The sequence below is a fragment of the Pleurodeles waltl genome, chromosome 2_1 (assembly GCF_031143425.1).
Source record: "Pleurodeles waltl isolate 20211129_DDA chromosome 2_1, aPleWal1.hap1.20221129, whole genome shotgun sequence".
Classification (NCBI taxonomy): domain Eukaryota; kingdom Metazoa; phylum Chordata; class Amphibia; order Caudata; family Salamandridae; genus Pleurodeles; species Pleurodeles waltl.
In genome coordinates this window covers 618,817,503-618,831,779 of record NC_090438.1, presented here as the reverse complement: position 1 = coordinate 618,831,779, position 14,277 = coordinate 618,817,503, and positions in this window count along the sequence as shown.

Here is a 14,277-nt window from a genome sequence, read left to right as displayed (position 1 = left end):
GTGGCAATGGGCACACGGTTCAGGGGACAGAGGCACAGGACAACAGGGAAGCTGGGAGTACTGCTGTGCGACAGGGGGAGGACAGGCCCAGGGAACCAACCCTCCACGAGGCACTCTCAAACATCATGGGAGCGTACCACCATTCCCAGGAGACCATGGGCCAGGTACTGGCCAAGTTACAGGAGACCCAGCAGCTGCAGGAGGGACAGTACCTGGGGATCAGGGAGAACCTAACAAAAATATACACCATCCTGGTCACCATTGCAGGGGTGCAGGCTGACATGGGCAAGACCATGAGAGAGGCAGTGGCACAACAACAGGCACCTGACACTAGCCAAACCGAGGCCACAGGACTAACATGCAACCAGCACCCCACCCCCTGCAGAAGGAGAACCACTCTGCAAACGTCCCTGTGATCCAGACAGAGAAAATTGCCAAAACTCCCGCCAGGAAATAAGACCCTGCTGATTGTTACCCTTCTGTCCCACCATGTCACTCTGTCCACCTTGAACTGACATTGCTCCCCTTGGACAATACACCTGTGATACCAATAGACTGGACTCTAACTGGACATTCCTCCACCATCACCCCAGCCCCTTGCACATACCCCCATACTTATTGGCACAAAAATAAACACCCTTGAAACAAATACCATATTGGAGTCAGTGTCATGAATCGATAAATGTATAAGTACAACATTATCAAAGCATTGCAAAGCATATGTACAGTGAAATGTACCACAGGATGTCCTTTGGTGAGCAGCAGTACATATAGCAGGAGCCAGAATGGGGCACACCAATCTGAGAAGAGAGAATCCAAAAGGTACAGTCAGTGTCCATAGACAGAGGGTAAGAGGCTGCCACGTACAATGTCCAAAAGATTACTGAAAAGTAAAGTTGAGTTAGTCTCATACCTGTGTGTCACTGGAAGTACTGATGTATAATGTTTGCTCTGTTGTCCACATCTTCTTCATCTGCCTCCTCTTCCTCACTGGCCACAAGACCATCTCCAGGCTCATCCTCCTGCAGAAATGGCACCTGATGTCTCAAGACCACATTGTGAAACATACAGCATGCCACGATTATCTGGCCACCATATTGGGTGAGTAGTACAGGGATCCACTTGTCAGATGGAGGACCCGAAACCTGGCGTTCAGGAGGCCGAAGGTTCTCTCAATAATCCTCCTTGTACGCCCATGTGCCTAATTGTAGCATTCCTCTGCCCTTGTCCTGGGATTTCTCACTGGGGTCAGTAGCCATGACAGGTTGGGGTAACCAGAGTTACCTGTAAATATCGAGGGACAACTGTTAGGCACACACTAACCCTTAGGGACAGCCCAATACCTAGACACCTACATCTAGTGGGTGGGGACCTTGGGCTTACCTATTAGCCACACCCGATGCCTCTGGAGTTGGCCCATCACATAAGGGGGATGCTGCTATTCCTCAAGATATAGGCGTCATGCACAGAGCCAGGATATTTGCCATTCACATGGGAGATGTACTGGTCTGCCAAACACACCATCTGCACATTCATCGAGTGATAACTTTTCCTATTCCTATAAACCTGTTCATTTCTCCAGGGGGGAACAAATGCCACATTTGTACCATCAGTGGCACCAATGATGGGGATATGTCCCAGGGCATAGAAGTCAGCTTTCACTGTGGCCAAATCCTCCACCTGGGGAAATACGATGTAGCTGCGCATGTGTTTCAGCAGGGCAGACAACACTCTTGTCAACACGTTGGAGAACATTGGCTGAGACATTCCTGATGCCATGGCCATTGTAGTTTGAAATTAACCACTTGCCAGAAAATGCAGCACTGACCGAACCTGCACTAAAGGGGGTATTCCTGTGGGCTGGCTGATAGCTGACATCAGGTCTGGCTCCAATTGGGCACACAGCTCTTGAATTGTGGCACGATCAAGTCTATATGTGATGATAATGTGTCTCTCCTCCATTGTCGACAAGTCCACCAGGGGTCTGTACACCGGAGGATGCTGCCATCTCATATGCTGCCTCAGCGGTTGTAGCCTATGGAGGAGAATGGTGAACAGGTGGTCATATTTCCACATAGAATGCACGACTGTTGCTGAAGTTAGGTCACAGAAGCAGTATGTGAAGTCGAGAGTCAGTTGAAGGGCCAATGTCTGCTGTGACGCAGTTAGGTGCCATGCCATGTGCCCCCCTGAAATGGCGGCTGCCTGACCTGTGAGGAAGGACAATTGGAAATGAGGTAAGTGCGCTGCCGTTGTACGCCGTCGCGGGAGGTGCTGATGGCAGCCCTTGTCCCTGTGTCTAGCCTCCCCCCTCCAGCTTCTTCTACCCAGCCCCAATCCCCTCAACCCCAGCCTATCCCAAGCACACCTTCAGACTAACAATCAACAAAAATCAACACACAGAAGTGGCTCAGGCAAACACAAGCACCACACTTCATCCCACAGGCACTCACACAAACACCATCCCCATGCAGACACACCAACATCCACTGGCTCCACTGTGTCCCCCTCCTCCTCATCCACTCCCCTCCCAGTATCGTCTCCACTCACACCTGCATGCACTACATCCTCATCCACTACGTCCATCACCAGCACGCCCATCACAACACACCCCTCACGAGCAGTCACCATCACAATCATGCACACGTCCCCTGTGTCCTCTCCCAGTGTGTCTGTGACCTCTCCACCCAACAGCCATCCACCTCACAACAGCATCCAACCCATGCACCTTCACCCAAACTCAGCAGAAAGACACCTCCTACAACCAATCCCACTTCCTCCACTCCCAAACGCTCTCCAACTTCCCGTCCCAGTGTGTCTAAAAAACTTTTCCTTGGAAACTTTGACCTCTTCCCTACACCTCACCCCCCCCGACCCCTGTCCTTCCCCTCGGGCCAGGGTGTCAAGATCTGAGGCCAGCACCTCAGCCACCAAGTCGGCGTTCGCTGTGGTACATGCAAGTCCCAGGTGATTAAAGGGGGCATCAGTCGGGGCTTCCAGTTTGCCAGCGACCAATGCAAAGGACCAACCCATTCCGCCACCTGCCAAGGTGAAGAGGGTGCCAGCAAGCAGCACAGCCAAAAAGCACGACCCACCCAGCAAGGCCTCCTCCTAAACTGCATCTGCCACTGCCAAGGTCCCAGCAGCATCTGGCAAGGTGGGGAAAGGCAAGAAAACCCACGGCAAAGCACTTCAGGCCTCAGAGCCTCCAGGTGAGGGACTGGTGCCCACCATCAGTACTGACAGCCCAGCAACCTGTACCACGGAAGGCACCGCCCCCTGTACCATCATAGGCACCGCTCCCTGCACCGCCCCCTGCACTGCTATCTGCACCACCGCTGCCACAACAGTCAGCAGCATCATCCCCAGTGGGCAGCTGTCCAAGGCTGCAGGAGACGGCCTGGTGTCTCCCTCCACTACTACCAGCACCTGCACCATGGTCTGCATCAGGAGCATCTCTACACAGACACCGCCACATGCCCAGCTGATGCCACTACATCTGTCAGCAGCATCCCCAGTGGGTAGCTGTCCGGGGATGCAGGAGGCGGCCTGGACCCTCCACTTGAAGCACCAACAACAGCACTACCGGCAGTTTGCAGCCAAATTCGCCACAAGATGGAGTGTGGCTCTGCCTCCATGGAGTATCATGCTATCTGTTCCCTGTACATCTTGTGCCCCAGACACCCAGGTGAGGGAATGGGAACTGCCACACCCCAGGTGCAGCATCACTGGGCACAAGGCCCCCTCCAGAACCAGTGGAGATATACATCCACTATCACTTTCCTTGCCAGGATGAAGCAGACTGGGCACAAGGCCCCCTCCAGAACCAGTGGAACATGTCACCCACTTGAGAGACTGTAGCTTTGCACTCCCCAGGACCAAGCAGTGGGCAAACCACCCGCTTGAGACTGTGGCGGTGCACTCCCCAGGACCAAGCAGTGGGCAAACAACCCACTTGAGAGACTGTGGCTTTGCACTCCCCAGGACATCACTGTGGGCATGTTGCCCCCTCCAGGAGCAGTGGCATAGTACCATCTTTGGGCTGAGGTGCTCCCCTTCCCCCTGAGGTGCCTATGTGTTTTCGACCTGATGCCCCTGCAGTGTTCTCTCCGTTTTGAGGCAGGAGTCGACTGTGGGCTTCGCCCATGTTTGTTTGCCCACTGGGCCACAGACATTTGCAAAGGACAGTGTACGGCCTTCTGTACATATTGTAAATACTTGTATATACTGTTGTTTACAATTGCTAACTTTATCTGCATATTTCTAAATATCATTATTTGCACTCAATTCCATTTGTCTCTGCGTTCTTCCAGGGGGTTACGGGGGGAAATGTAATGTTGCTGCATGTTTTTCTGTGTATGGTGGGTGAGGGTGGGGGTAGGGATGTTGCATGTGTGTCACTCTCTTTTTCCTCTCCCCTTCCCCTGTGTGCTAGGTGCGGTACTCACTGTGGTCGTCGCCGCCGCCACCACCACCTTCTTTGATATTCCTGGTGTATTAGCAGATACACCAGCATCAGCAGGACCTGTAGTTCGGGCTCCATGGCATCCTGGTTCTTCGTTGAGTGTCGAAAGTTGAGTGGTTCCCCTTCTGTGGAATGTTTCCGCCGTGCTTTTGATGGCGTTGGTACCGCCCCGAAAAAGCTGGCGGATTGGTGGGTTGTGATAGGATGGATGGTACATGGTCTTCGGTCTGTCTGTTGGCGGTGACCGCTGCGGTGTTTGTTGCTACTGCCGTGGCGGTCTGAGTGTTAAAGTGGCTGGCTGTGTTGGCGGTTTCCGCCGTGGTCGTGATCCCATTTTTTTTTTTTTACCACTGGCCTGATGGCGGGGTTACCGCCACTTTAACACCAACTGCCAGGGTTGTAATGAGGGCCTTATTACCTATATTGGGACTGAAAAGCTGGTATCTAAGCAAATTTAGATATATGGGCCAGACAGGGATGCTCTTGCACACGTTGGTGCTCTCTTTAGCGATGAAGCCCTTTACAAGCCATACACGACATAACAGTGATCAGTTCAGCCTAAATATCTGTGGACAAACTTGCATCATTTAATTAAATGCAGATGATTTCCTATTCTATGTCTGGGATGTGTGTTGCTTAAAACTGAGAAGAAATTAGAAATAAATTGAACCGTGTGGCATGAAAACTAGCTGAATTAGACACTGGGTGACGAACTGTCCTTCTAGTCAATATGCTACCTAGGTGATCCGGAAAGGTTGTTAGCATATACAAGAATCTCTGCAGGCTTCTTTGAAGAAAATAAGCTACTCCCCACCTGTTTGGGTGAGGGTGGCTGTGGCTTAAATGATTCTTCCAGATTATTATAGTATTTCTTTACTATCCCAGTGGTATTCACAGCCTGTTTATTCTCAGAACTTAAGTCAATACTAGGGGGCTCGAAATGGCCTAATGGTAGACAGAGTCTAAATTCTACATGCCCAATGAAGAGCGGGGGTCCCAGTGCTCCCGAATTTGAGGCTACTATACAACCATAAAATTCCAGTGCACAGACATGCTGCTGCCATCTTCTCACACACCTGAATTACATTATATTGGTCTCACTAAAGGGTAGATCAATTGCAGAGCTCCTTTTTTAGTGATCAGTGATACCCTGGCAACATCGAGTGCCCATTGTTGGTGTGGCCAAGCAGTGTGGCTGACAGGATGTAGGTGGTTGGTCACTTAATCCTTCAACACCCTGCCTGAATGGGAGGATGCCCTGGAGATCCAGCTGTAGGATGCCCCCACAACAACTATCACCACACTCAGAGTGCCGAAGTTGGATCCTAACATGCCCTGTAGCTGGCTTAGCATATGATGTTAATTCTGTGAACAGCCATAGACAGCCACAGATATAGAAGCCAGGAACATCTGACTCAGACATGATACAACCCCAGTCTACAAACAAAATAGAAGGATTAGAAAGAGGAAAAAGTTGCTCATTGAAATGTGAAAACATTGAATTGAATAAAGAAAAGCAGTCACCAAATAAAGCCCTTGGCAACACAAGCTCCTTTGTCCCTTATGCTGTAGCAAGTGGGCTATCCAGAAGGAGATCCAAGCCAAAGCTCACTTCAATGTTTATAAAATATATTATCTGAAAGTACAAGAATCTACTGATGATCGTCCTGAAGGTAGGATAGAAGAAGTCGCCAACAAGGATCCACATTTGAAACATGAAGATAAAATCTGGAAGGCGATTAAAGAGATTTTAGCCAAATTATCCTGCAGTGGAAATATCAGGGACTATATGCTTTGGGTGATGAATGACAACTGAGTGGAGTAATCCAACACAAGAGACAATCATAATAGCTATCAGAAGTCAATTGGGGTGGGGGGAAGGATGGTATACATTAGGCAGGATTGCCAGAAAAATGAAGCAAAATCTCTAACAGATGTTCGTTTTACCCATCTTGTGTCCAAATTCACACACTGGGAGAGGGAAAAGGGCAATAGATAAAGGGCCACATCTGGAAGAACAAGAATGCTAGGCACCTAGGATCAAAGATTCTTACCACAGATACAAGTCCTCAGGTCCAGAAAATCCTGTGCTGAGCCAGGTGAGGCATAATTAAAAGTATCACTCTCCAGTGTCCAGAAACCTGCAAGGTATGACCTAAAGCCTCAATATGGGAAACATTGTCAGTGTGGCAGTACTCTAAGGTGGTCCAGGCATCATCAGACAGATCGTCAACGCCCAGCTCACCCACTACCTCGAGGACAACTCCATCCTAGACCCTTCCCAATCCGGATTCAGACGTAATCACAGCACCGAGACTGCGCTCCTCGCCGCCACAGATGACATCAGAGAGCAAATGGACAACGGCGAAACTTCAGCCCTCATCCTCCTAGACTTCTCTGCTGCCTTCGATACGGTCTGCCACCGCACCCTACTAACTCGTCTCCACGAAGCCGGAATACAAGACAAAGCCCTCAACTGGATCTCCTCATTCCTCTCCGGCAGAACCCAGAGAGTCTGACTCTCACCCTTCCGCTCCGAACCCACCAACCTCATCTGCGGCGTCCCCCAAGACTCCTCGCTAAGCCCAACGCTGTTCAACGTCTACATGGCACCCCTCGCACAACTGGCCCGTCAGCACAACCTCAGCATCCTCTCCTACGCTGACGACACCCAGCTCATCCTCTCCCTTACCAATGACCCACACACGCCAAAGCCAACCTCTATGAGGGATTGAAATCCATCGCCGAGTGGATGAGAAACAGCCGCCTGAAATGAAACTCCGATAAGACGGAAGTCCTCATCCTCTGACGCACCCCCTCGGCCTGGGACGACTCCTGGTGGCCCACCGTGCTGGGACACCCCCCCCCCCCCTACTCCAGCCAACCACGCACGCAACCTCGGCTTCATCCTCGACTCTGCCCTCACCATGTCCAAACAGGTCAACGCAGTCCCCTCCTCCTGCTTCAACACCCTTCGCATGCTCCGTAGAATCTACAAGTGGATCCCGATGGAAACCAGAAAAACGGTGACCCAGGCCCTCGTCAGTAGCAGACTTGACTACGGCAACGCACTCTACACAGGCATCCCAGCAAAAGACATCCAACGACTCCAATGCATCCAAAACGCATCCGCCCGCCTGATCCTCGACATACCCCGCCGATGCCACATCTCCCACCACCTGAAGGACCTCCACTGGCTCCCCGTGGACAAGAGGATCACCTTTAAACTCCTCACCCACGCGCACAAAGCACTAAACAACGCCGGACCCACCTACCTGAACAACAGACTCAACTTCTACGTCCCCTCCCGCCAACTCCGCTCTGCCAACCTCGCCCTCGCCATCGTTCCCAGATTCCAATGCAAGACCTCTGGCGGCAGATCCTTCTCCTACCTCGCCGCCAAGACCTGGAACTCCCTTCCTACCCCCCTGCGCCAGACCCAGGACCTCCTCACCTTCAGGAGACTCCTGAAGACCTGGCTCTTCAACCAATAGCAGCTGCCCCCCCCCCCCCCCCTCAGCGCCTTGAAACCCTAATGGGTACATAGCGCGCTTTATAAATTTAATGATTGATTGATTGATCATTGGAAGGTACAAACCATATCACCCTTGATTGTATCATTGTGGGTTTCAGAATAAAAACAAAATATGAGAATTTGTCTGTTGCTGGATAAGAATGTTACAAAACATCAATTGAACACAAAGTTCTTTCGCAATACTGGGATTGCAATATAGAAGTAGGACATCACTTGAAGTGTAGTCTTGTGTGGCCAAGTAGAAACGGGATCCAGGATATGGTTTATGTAATCCTGATGTGGAGGCACCCTTCTTCTCCAAGAGTAAAGGGTGACATCTTAGTAAGTCAGGGGTCATTGGGGTTTATTTGGTTCTATAATGTTACCTAGTATCCTTATGCTCTATTAGTCTGTGTTGTGAAAGTTCTACTTCACCTTTTGAAATTCCTGGTACAACTCTTGATGCTATGGTTCTATCAAACAGCATGGGGCCTGTTCACAAACTCCATTTGAAGTTCTTTAATAGTACTACAATAGTACTAAAACTGCATTCTAAAGTGACTACAGTCAAAAAGGGACCCAGCACAGTAGTAAATTATGCCAGCTGGAGTACGTCCAGCTCCCACCATGGCCAACCACTGGTTCTACAACACCCTCCCGTAGAAAATAATGGAGGGAGAGACTTTAAAATAGAGAACTTAAAATAGTTAAAAATAAGTGAATATAATTTAATGTTAAAAGAATCCAAAAATAAAATATGAATTAAAATATAGTTGAACTAATGTTCTTTAATGTATAAAATAAAGAAATGTTTTTATTAAAATATACCTAGAGTACTTTTAATCATTTAATTTGTTTGCTAGTTTTTTTATGTTAGTAAAACATTTTTACTTCCCCTATACTTTACCATTGTGAGAATCCAAAGTTGAGGTGGAGATCTCACTATGGTAAAGTACAGGGAAAATTAAAAGTTAATTTCATATATATTAACATAGAAGGCAATTGTAAAAGCTACAGCCCTATTAATGTTTGAATTGTCTTTCATTTAAATATATTAAATTATTTTTCTAAATTAAAAATAAATTTCCACCTAGAGTAAAAAAATAAATTTTTATTATGCATTATTAATTATTAAAAGTAATGTATAGAATTATTTAAGTTCATATTTATTTTACAATGTTGCATTAATTTATAAATGTAGAAGGGTTAAAATAATTTAATGGTATTTTCATTTTTAGATTTGATAAATTATATTTTATTCATATAGCTACCTAGTTTAAATACATTAATTTAATTTAACATTATTTCCTACGGGGTGTTATTTAAGTCCTTACTTCCATTGTTTTCTATGGGACGGTGTTACAATACCAGTAGTTGACCATGGTTGGTGTTGGAATTACTACGATTTGATTTAGGCAGTAGCAACTTACACTTGTAAATTTGGCCCCACCCCTTTTTCAGGGAGTGAAGACTTAAGTCTACACCTATGAATAACTTTACAGTCCAATTATGGGAATAGCCACAGGTAGTAAAGTTACTTGAAAGTTTAAGAGTAAATTACATGTGTAAATTGCACACAACTAAGTTCCTTTTGTGAATAGCCCCTTATATGTATCATTCTTTCCTCATGAAGGATCATGTGGCATTCAAAACCAGTACAGAAGTGCAGGTGAATCATGTGCAGGACAAATCTGGAATTTGAAAGAGCACTGAAAAAGAGGTTTTGAAACCACAGAATGTCCCCTTTGGCGTTGCCCACACAGATTAATACATTTTTGGATCACAGGTTGTAATCAAAATGTATTTAAAGCCATCCAAAACTAACTTAACTCCCCCAGCCAAAGAAACCCAATGAGGTCCTAAAGAGAAACTCTGTGACTTAATACATACGAGTAAGCGAAAAGGCTGGGATATTCCAGATTTTGATATCGCCTTTCCACCACCATTCCCTCCTAAGGCTTGTGTGATCCTATATTAACTACAATGCAAGTGATGAAAATTAGATTAGGCCTATTTACTCCAATAGGAAACAAAGCATAACAACTCAAAAGTGATTTCTTTAATCATAGATTTGTGTGAGGACATTTTCACAGGTTACCTTTTCGTAGCAATCAGCAGAATGTCTGAAGGGGTTAAGATTAGCAACTGAGCAATAGTGGGAAGCTTTCACTCGTGGACTCGGATTTCGTGTCACAATTACTATGGGAGTGCCCTGTCTAGAGCATGTTGAAAACTCTCTTAGTGCTGTGATTGTGTCATGCAATCAGGCCAGTATTGCATGTAACATTTATTATCAGGAAGTCCCTGTCACACATGACAGTAGTAGTTAGTGTTTTTTAAAAGCGCTACCCATGGACACTTCAGGGTAAATTGCACAAGAGGACTGGAGAACATGACATCATCATATCCTTCCAAACCTTGTCGCCTGAGGTCACCAGCAAGTCCAAAATAAGCCTTAGAATTGCCTCCCAAAATATATTTTCCTTTGTCCTGGACTGCCAAACTATCATTATTAATAGCTTGGCACGGACCTATTATTGAAATGAGACTTGTCGACTCGTATGAATCAGTAAGAACAACAGGCTCGTATTTTCTTGATTGGGATAAAGATGGGGAGTGTACTGAATACAAGAGACATGAAAGGAAGTTCATTTTTAACATGGGTTAGAAAAGAACTGAGCCACGAACCCTTCATTTTGACTCATCTATATGGATCCAAGAAGATTGTAAAGGTATAGTGTAGCCATATATAACAGAGGTATATGGAAGTCATGAAATGCACCCCCTGGTACTTGATCCTAAGTTGATCCTTTGCCATGGACTCAACAGTTTGAGATATTATGCTCCCTATATGTATGGACTTCGATTGACAAAAATACCAGGAGTTCTGGAGGTGACATCGTGCACATTTTAACCCTTTATCACACACACATGGGGGCATATTTATCATGGTTTTCCGTCACTCTTGCTCCAAGTAAGGAGGTTCCAGGGTGATGCAAAACTTGTCAGATTTATCAAGCCACCCAAAGCCATCTTGCATGGCCCTGAGTAGCTTGATAAATCTGGAGCAACGCAAGGCAGCGCAAATTACTGTCTTGCGTTACATGCCATGCTTCTATTGTTGGAAAGTGGATGTTCCCCTGCAATCACCCCTGGACTTTGGTGCATCCCTGGACTTAATTACACTGGTAAACCTGGAAATGTGTCAGAATGCTACGCCTTCCCAGGTGAGGCACAACAAGGAGAAATAGATTTCTCCTCATGACTTACTCCTTCAAAGTGTGCTGCATTCTGCAGCACACTCAGAAAGAGTAAAATGCCTCTGAGGATTGTTTTTGTTCAGGAAGGTGCTCCTTTCTGCACAAAAATAATTCTGGTTACAACGTAGGCACCCTTGCACCATGGTGCAAGGGTGCCTGCATTGGTCCAAGGCAGTACATTATACGCCAGTACAAGGAAAGGACAAGAATGCACCATATCATGTTGATTACGGTGCATTCCTGCCCTTTGGTTTTCACACAGTGCAGAAGGGTGGCTTGCTGCGTTGCATGAAATAATGATAAATCTGCCCCATGGTTTGCCAGTTCCTCCTGAACAGCCTCCTATCTGGGCCGGCTGTTGGCGCCATGTGCGACAGTCTTTTTTTGGCACCCCCCACCCCATGATTCCCTCACTACCAGCTGGCAATTGAGACCCTCATACCTCCGTAGCCCCCAAGTCACATGCATTCATTTGTTTTGAAGCACTTGTAAAGGCGGGCTTCACTAATCCACTCAGCTATCCACATAAAATATAGTTCTGTTCTTTGCCTCTACGCTACTTTATAGCAAGGCAAAGCTACTGCTAGACAAAACTCCTGCTAGGCAAAAATCACATCTCTCCCCCTAGCAGGAACATTATTCACAAGAGGTAACTTGATATTTTAATTGCTTCCTGAAGGCTAGACACACAAGGAACTTTTCAGCAGGTGCTTTTAAATCACAAGTTTCGTAAATTATTGCTAAACCAGCGCCCCCAAACCCAGGCCAGCACCTGGTGCGGCTGCAAGGCTTACACCTGCCCTAAAGCCGGCCCTGCATCGTATCTGCAGTGGGATAAAAAACAAGATGAACATAAGTAAGCCCTGTTTACTTTCTGTTCCTGCTACTACCTTCATGGCCCTTAAGACAAGAAGTGGCAAAGTACAAGTCGGGATAGCAGCTGCCACCCCAAATTGACATCTCTGCCTGGTTGTCTAAGACAGTCAAACAGTGGGAAATAGATCATGGTACAAGTACACCACATCATTAGAATATAGTTCTAGCTTAGACTGATCATATCTCACTGGGAGGCCACTGATCAAGGGAGTGTTACACACTTGGATAGTGAATGATTCCCTAGTCAATGCTAATGTTAAGCAGGGGATTGGACAATCCTAGGTCATGCCCCTCCTCAAACGAGTCTGCTGGACTCAGGCTCTTGGTTATTCTAATATTCTTCAAAGGACACTGATAGTGGACTAGCAACCATCTTACAAGTGTACCTTTCTAACCACAGAGTCCCCACTTTACGAATATCTCCAGGCACATGTCTGGATTCAGAGAATTTTTTCAGAAATACTCCTTTACCCTAATGGGGGCACCATGCGGCACCACTGCTCCGGAAATAAAAAGAGCAGAGTTGGCATATAAGTACCACCCTTGTGTGTTAATTTCAGTTCCTTCCCCTGCCATTTGACACAGATCTGGTGCTTCTCTCTAACTGCAAATTTTTCCAAGGATTTCAAAATATTATGCTCAGAGGAAGTGGCAGTTATGTCTCCCTCAAAGAAAGAGTGCCTTTGCTGCTTAGGTTCTTTTCATGCCTTGAAATTGTGTGATAAATGTACCCTCATGCACCAGAAGGCAATCTAAGAGTGGGAGGCGAAACTCTGTCACTGTCAGAGATTGCAACCAAAAAAATATATATATTGATCCCTCTCAAAGTCAGTCTAATGCAAAGTTCTGCACCCACTAAAAGTTTTCAGATTAGCTGAGGTAAAAAATGTACCGTATGTGGAAGGCGGCCAAGCAGAAATTAATCACATCAATGCTTCAGGAGATGACCCTGCTGTTCTTCAAATGCTTCCTGCTCTCTGTTGTGTTTTCAGGCCCCGTAGAGCCAACAGGGCTTTGGATGTTGGCCTTTCCTGCTGGCTCTTAATGAATCCTTGGGACTCATGGCCAGGCCCACTCAAGTGCTTAATTATGCTTCCACTCCGGTCTGAAAGTCCATGCCATTCTCTTCTGTGTTGGTGCCAATGCCCAAGGCATGATGCTGGTATCCAACTTGAGAGGTGGAGATCAGAGGCCTATGGCCTCCATTGAATAGCCAGCTCCTAGTCATCATTCTGGCATTTTGGTCATCAGTGCAGCCTTTAAAGCCTTACTGAAATTGAGCAACGGGAGGCTAGTGCAGGACCCCAATGAAAACACAACCAGCATGCTGTAATGCAACAAGGCTGGCGGCTGAAACAGCAGAACATCTTTCTTGATAGTCAACCTTCTGGTATGGTCTCTGAATGACAGAGCAGAGGAGCTGAGCAGGTGTCTGTTATGAGATCATGAGTGGAATCTCCACTCCAAGATGGCATGGGCTAGTGAGGTATTCCCTGATTAGATCTGTTTACTACCAGTGAGAACAAGCAGTGGTATCTCTACTATGCACTGGAGTTTCCTCTAGGAGGTCACCAAAAGACTCATTTTGGCTGTAGTAGGACACGTCTCCTGTATGAGTTTCTGCCACTGCCTCGAGTTGCATGAAAAGTTAGGACAGACCGCGCCCAAGTCATCTTATTAGCTTCTGACTGGGCCAGGAGAGTATGGTACTGAGATCTTCTGACCACGAGCATTTGCCCACTGATCCTTCTACCAGGGCCCTGGGTCTTACACCCAAGCCTTCACAACCTACATCACCATGTGTGAAGACTGAGGGCGGCCGTTCAATCAGCTGGCTGCAGTAGTCTGTTATTCTAGATGCTCAACTCAATTCAAACAGTTCTTCTACTCTCGGCACTGGGAGAAATGTGTTACCTAGGGAGTCGCTCATCATACTGACCTCCTGCAAACCAATCTAGTTTGGGGAGAAAAGGCAGCAGACAGGTAAACAAAGGCCATTTCCAAAAGAATTTTCAACCGCATTGGCAGGAAATAGGAACTGATAGCTGGAATGTGCCCTGTGCTCACATCTGGTAGAAAGCATCCTATCATCACATCAGGCTCTACAAATAAAAGCATCAATAAAGTAATAGTAAATTAAAAACAAAAGCATTGACACTGAA